Genomic DNA, 6000 nt, shown 5'->3' with positions numbered 1-6000 from the left:
ATTACAAGTAATATGCTCTTAAATTGATCTCACCAATCATCTGTCATTCCTAAACACGAAGGATTATCGAAGCATCAATACAAGCCCTTCCACCTTTCCTCATCCTAAGCAAGGTGAAACTGATCTTGCTTATTTTCTTCCGATATATTGCTGCGGGAAGGCACCGGAAATGATTTTTTACTTCTGATGTTACCACTGCTCTTTTTATATAGTGATATGTGATCTGCAAATTTAGGTTTCTTATAATGGTAAGATTTGGTCTATGATAATACACCTAACTCGACATGTGTTATGTGACTTCTACCTGAAGATGAGAGTGACGTTAGCTCTCGAAAGCTTGGAATGCTTTCCGAAACTCACCTGGAGAGAATCTGTTCATCATTCGACGCCAGGAAAGCTTCAAGACTTACTACTAGTAGGCTAATTCAGCTTCCCAACTTAACAGCAATTATGAGTATGAATGATCAACTGATAAAATATATCAGAAAACACAATGCTAACCCAAGATTGATTGATTTAAAATTTTTGGATGCGTTGGCACCAGTGGCGTGCCCAAGGGGGGGGGGGTTGGTGGAGGTTATAACCCGTCCCTTTGGCTCAGTACTCCTAAAAAAAGGAACATGAAAGTTAGGAAAAGATGGCGAAATGAGGGCTGACTACCAGAAAAAGTGTACATAACCCCTCCTTTTCGAAAATTCTTGGCACGCCATTGGTTGGCACGTATGGCCATTCTGCACCCTTCAGTATATACGGGGAAAATCCTCTTATCTAAAACCCTTACCCAAGATTCAAACCCAGGGCAACTGACTTCTTTACACATTACGTTAATTACTACACCGCGGGGAATGGTTCCCAATAAAATAGAGTCTAGAAATGTAGTTCAAGGGAATATGCATACGACTGAACATCATAAAGCGATTATCTCGGTTGTTATGCGTGATTGTTGTCGACAGAGCATCGTAGTTTTTAGTGTCCATCGCAAGGGAGAGGTGCTGAGGTGGACTTGCTCCCTTTGAGAATTCATTTCATCTGTCACAAAACAAAACATTTGATCACAGGTGGTAGGGGTACTCTTTGTACTTAGCCGTGGTTTAAGTACGGTTTTTTGGCTGATTTGTTGAAATTAACGTTGCCACTGGATTAACAGCGAATAGGACGTACGGTGGACGGAAAAGGGACAATTAAGTGCAAGGATATGTCGGTGCTCTTCATTTAAGTTACGTTCTATCTCATGGAGAAATTAATTTAAATCATATTTAATTATTAAAATTTGTAGTAATGTCTCTTAATGCAGAATAATAAGGTGGAGTGCAAAATACAGAAAAGATAAGGAAATTTTAAGAAAGTTACAAATCGATAAGGATGGAAAAGATTGTGTTGTGTTGCTGCAGCCATAAACCTTCGGGTTTAAGAAGGCTAGATAGTTAGTTAGTTAGTTAGTTAATACACCAAATATTAGTGTGTTTTTAGATTACAATGGGAATCAAAGTTGAGTCTCGTAATAATATATCATAGAATTCGAAATTCGGACATGACTATAACACCTAACAGTACGGACAACAACGATTGTACGGGACTCCTCGACAGCACAGTGATAACGCTGTCGCCATGCAATCAAGGAGTTCCAGTTTGGTTCTCTTTCTAGAGCACATTGCACAGTAGTTGGTTCCACTTTAAACGTAAGCCCAGTCTTGATTAGCCTATCTGAGTATAAAGTGGACTTAATACAAACAAACTTTAACAACTTGCGTAAATAAATCTTCCGGGAGTAAACTATGGCATATATCACTAACATTAATAAAATCTATCAATATCCCAAATACAGATTAAAGATTTACCTACAGCCAAGTAAGAATTTCCAAGGTGGATTATCCGAAAAAGACTCTTGAAACTTACTACGAACAATTTTTGAAAAGGAAATGTTTATGTTAGAAATATATAGGATTTCTTATTACAATTTTGATATTAATACAACTATCATTAATATTTCCTACAACCTTAGGAGAACGTTCCGTATTTCTTCTGTGTGATTGATGAGGGCAATAACATGGATATTAATGTCATGGATTATTATTTTTTGGTCAGAAAAGTCAACGTTTCAGTGAAATTTGTTATTGATTCGAAGTGTAGTTATCGAATGCATGATCCAGCTACATAAAAGTTTCTCAACTTTGATTACGCATTGCATATTGCACCCAAAGAATTTTCTGGGTGTAAAGTCTGTTCATTTTAACTCTAGAACTTCCAGGAGGTTCAAAAATGTCCCGGGATCGGATGGGAAAGCATAAATCAAGATAATATTTTCATGAACATTATTTCTATGGAAATGTGTTGATGTAATTTTAAAATGATCATTTTATAAAACAATATAACCGTTCACCGATTCCTCTCAATAATACAAGAGTTCTCGAGTTACAAGAATGTGCTGCAAAGATCTTTGACTTCACGATGAAGCCGATCAATACACATGAAGACAACAATTTGTAATACTTCTATTTTATTCTGTTTGCAGTTCTGAATTTCAGCTGATTCTCTCCCATTGTGCATTCATTGCTCGGGCGCCTATGTGTTCAGTCTGCAGTTTTCAAATAAAGTTTTGACATTGTGAGGCAGCAGGTTAGTTAATTATGCCACCGAAAATGAAGTGCAAGTTTAATGATAGATTCCGAAACGAATTTTTATTTATTAAGTAGTGTAAAGAATATGATGACGGAACTGTCCATAATAATTATGGTGTACTTACATACTACTTTGTTGGGTCCAGCCCCCCCTCTCCAACAAGCTTCCGGTCAACAGCGTACCGGATTTTTACTTATAAAATATAGCAACCCTAGACTATCAATTCTTAAGAACAACTTCTGAACTAGTGTGGGTTAATATAAAACAGCCCTGCTATTACATTGAATCTCCAATGACCAAATCGAATTCCAGGTCGTAGAATAACGTAGAACTTCAATCAGTCAAACAAATATGGCGGTCATAAGGTCATTGCACATTGTCAAGACACTAATCAAAACAATTTTGATGTATTTTCCTAGCAAAGGCTTTTGGTAGTTTTCATTCGTTAGCTCTAGATGCAATGTCATTACACACCATTCGATGCACTAGCACGACTAAGAATTCTAATTGCAAAATTTGTTACGCCCAGTTTCATATTCCCTGCGGATAATCTATTTTAACTTCTCATGCTGAAAATGTGTTACCAATGAACTGTAAAATTAGTTTTATGATAATGTTTTCGCACTGGAAACGTTTACTCTTCTCCTTGACCGAATTGGCAATTGCAGTTTGCGGTCATGGTTATTCGTTCAGCGGTTCTCGTTGGTCTTGCTTAAATAAAGCTAACTTCTAATGCGGTGCAACTTCAGGGGGACCGAGCAGAAATTGAAATGACCTTTAGAACAGTGGTTTTCAAACAGCGGCCCACTGTCTCAAATATGTGACTCATATAAGCAAATCCGTTGACGAAAGTTTATTTTATTCACTTGGAGATGCAAAATTTCAAAGAATACCATTTTCTTCTCTGCTTCTCATTTTTTGTGGTGTTCATTGTTTGATTCCTTTCTTTCATGTTCCCTATTTTAAGAATGTGGAATTTAAGAAATTTTACTGACAGCAATGTTCTAGCTTCACTAATTCACCTGAATGTGGCGTCTCTTTTTGTCAGAATGTGCGATTCAAGAAAGTTATTAAAAAAAAACATAAACCAAAATGAATTAATCTGCTAATTGATACTCAGAATATTTGCACAGGAAAGCTCTAGAATACTCTGAATAAAATAATTGACATTCCTCTTTTTTAAAAGTTTGCCACACACATAAATTATTGGTTGCAATTCCACTATTTTCCAACTGTGTCATATTTCATACCACAAATAAAATGTTATGAAATACTCTTTACTCACACGTATTCTGATGAAACAATTTATTTTCGAATAAATGCAATTAATATTTTAATTTCACCTGTATATTAAAATAAAACACAGATAAAATACGATATATTTATGAAAATCCTGGCACTTTATCTTCACTCTAAATCAAAACTCATTAAAATCATCATACTGGTTTTCGAGATACTGAGTTTTGAAGAGATTTGATTTGATTTATTTTATTTTACTTCTCGTTTTGTGCCTCTTGGCTAATTTGCGAAGATGGGGATGAGTGATGAAATGATGAAATTTATGAATGGACATTCATAAACAACCATGCCCGAGCGGGATTCGAACCCGGGACCTTTGGCGTCGCAGCGAGATATGCTAACCACTCAGCCACAGGGTCCGGCTTTTGAAGAGATCGATGCAGAAATTACAAATGGCGTCAGCGTCATATCTACATTAGGCGAACATATGAATGGTGTAGATTCAATGTGCAAAGTATGCTGCTTTAATCCTGTATGCCCTAAAAGTAAATGACAACGGAATATATTTTTAGTTTACAATAACATCTCTTGAACATCTCACACTGTAAACATGAAAGAAAGGTCTTTGTGTAGAGAATATGATAACCTATATTTCCATTAGCTTTATATCATAAAGCACATAATTTATACATATATATATATACACACACACAATTATTTGTGCTCGAAGCCAACTTTTCGTTATGTATAATAATTAAGAACAAACTATTTCAAGCTTTCTCTTTTGATTAGTATTCATTAAATACTATCATTTAGCAAATTATGTGCTCTTGAACTTTGATTTTCTTAACTTTTTGTATACATTTTCCGTTTTCAAGACATATTTTGTTTTCATTTGCAACGTCATTTTTCGGAGCTGTTCTATAAAGATCGCGGCGAACCTACAGATCAGGAAGTGGTAGACTTTTAAAAATTGTCGGTATCCTCGAATATTTCTTATTCCGAATAAGTTGTTTTTTCGTGTTGTAATTAGTTACTTAGATAACGTTAATTTTACTAGACTATGAACCACTACGCTGTAAAGGCATTCCCTACATTTTGTATAAAGTGTATTTCTTTGAAAGAATTTCAGTCTATAGGCAACGCCTTTTTAGAAATCAAACCCACGAGATTTTCAGTAATACCTCTCGGCCTCTGTGGGCATCTTACAGAGCCAGAGGTCCCAGATTCGATACGTGTTAAGGCATAGATGCACAATTGTGTTTGCCCCATCATACAGTTACTCATTTTTTTTATATATATATAAAACCACGATTTAGTCAAGAGGTTGAAAAGTGACATAAAATTATAATAATAATAAAAAATAATATTTGTTCCACTTGCTTTTCTGTGGTTTACTTAGGTTAATGAAGGAAAATACTGGGGTGGTACCTTCAGCGAATTCACTGTCTCATGAACTTCTTTCTTTACCGACTTCATTGGCGGTGGTTAATACAGCGCGCTAAGACGAAAGGAGTCCAGGGTTCGAATCCCGGTTTGGGTATGGATGTTCTTTGTGAGTGTCCCCTCATCAGTTTTATCTTATCAACATTCGTCCTCATCGCGACGCAAAAAACAAAATCAAACATCCGCTTTTCTTCCTTTACTTCGAAACTTCCCAGACGTGGTTAATCTAATGAAGCATGTAAGTGACTAAGTGACTAAGTGATTACTTGAATCAACGTATCCACTTATCGAGGAATTCCTTCTACTAAGCAAAGAGTAGGCCTCCTGGTTCGAATTACTTGAATGGGGAATTTTTCGTTTGTTTTTACAGCTATTTTATTATCTTGCGATGTGTATCTTTGCGGTCTATATATATATATATATATACACACATAAACATGCCTGCAGCAATTGGAGATAAAATATCCCGTACGAAAACGATAATGGCATCTGGAGTGTAAAGATAATGACTGTTTCTGAAGATATCCAAATGCCACTCCCACTTCCAAGTAGTGGACTGCATTTTGAAGACTAACGAGGCTCTGGTGCCTCAATTCAGAGCCAGTATAATCAACTGTAGGGCTTGTGTTGTGTCCTGTCCATATGTGTTTGTTACTGTCAATCATCAATTTCATTTTATTGCCATTCATCCTCATC

Source organism: Lepisma saccharinum, chromosome 2 (assembly GCF_977018435.1).
Source record: "Lepisma saccharinum chromosome 2, izLepSacc3.1, whole genome shotgun sequence".
NCBI lineage: Eukaryota > Metazoa > Arthropoda > Insecta > Zygentoma > Lepismatidae > Lepisma > Lepisma saccharinum.
The sequence above is the reverse complement of the archived record's forward strand: the minus strand, read 5'-3'. Positions refer to the sequence as shown.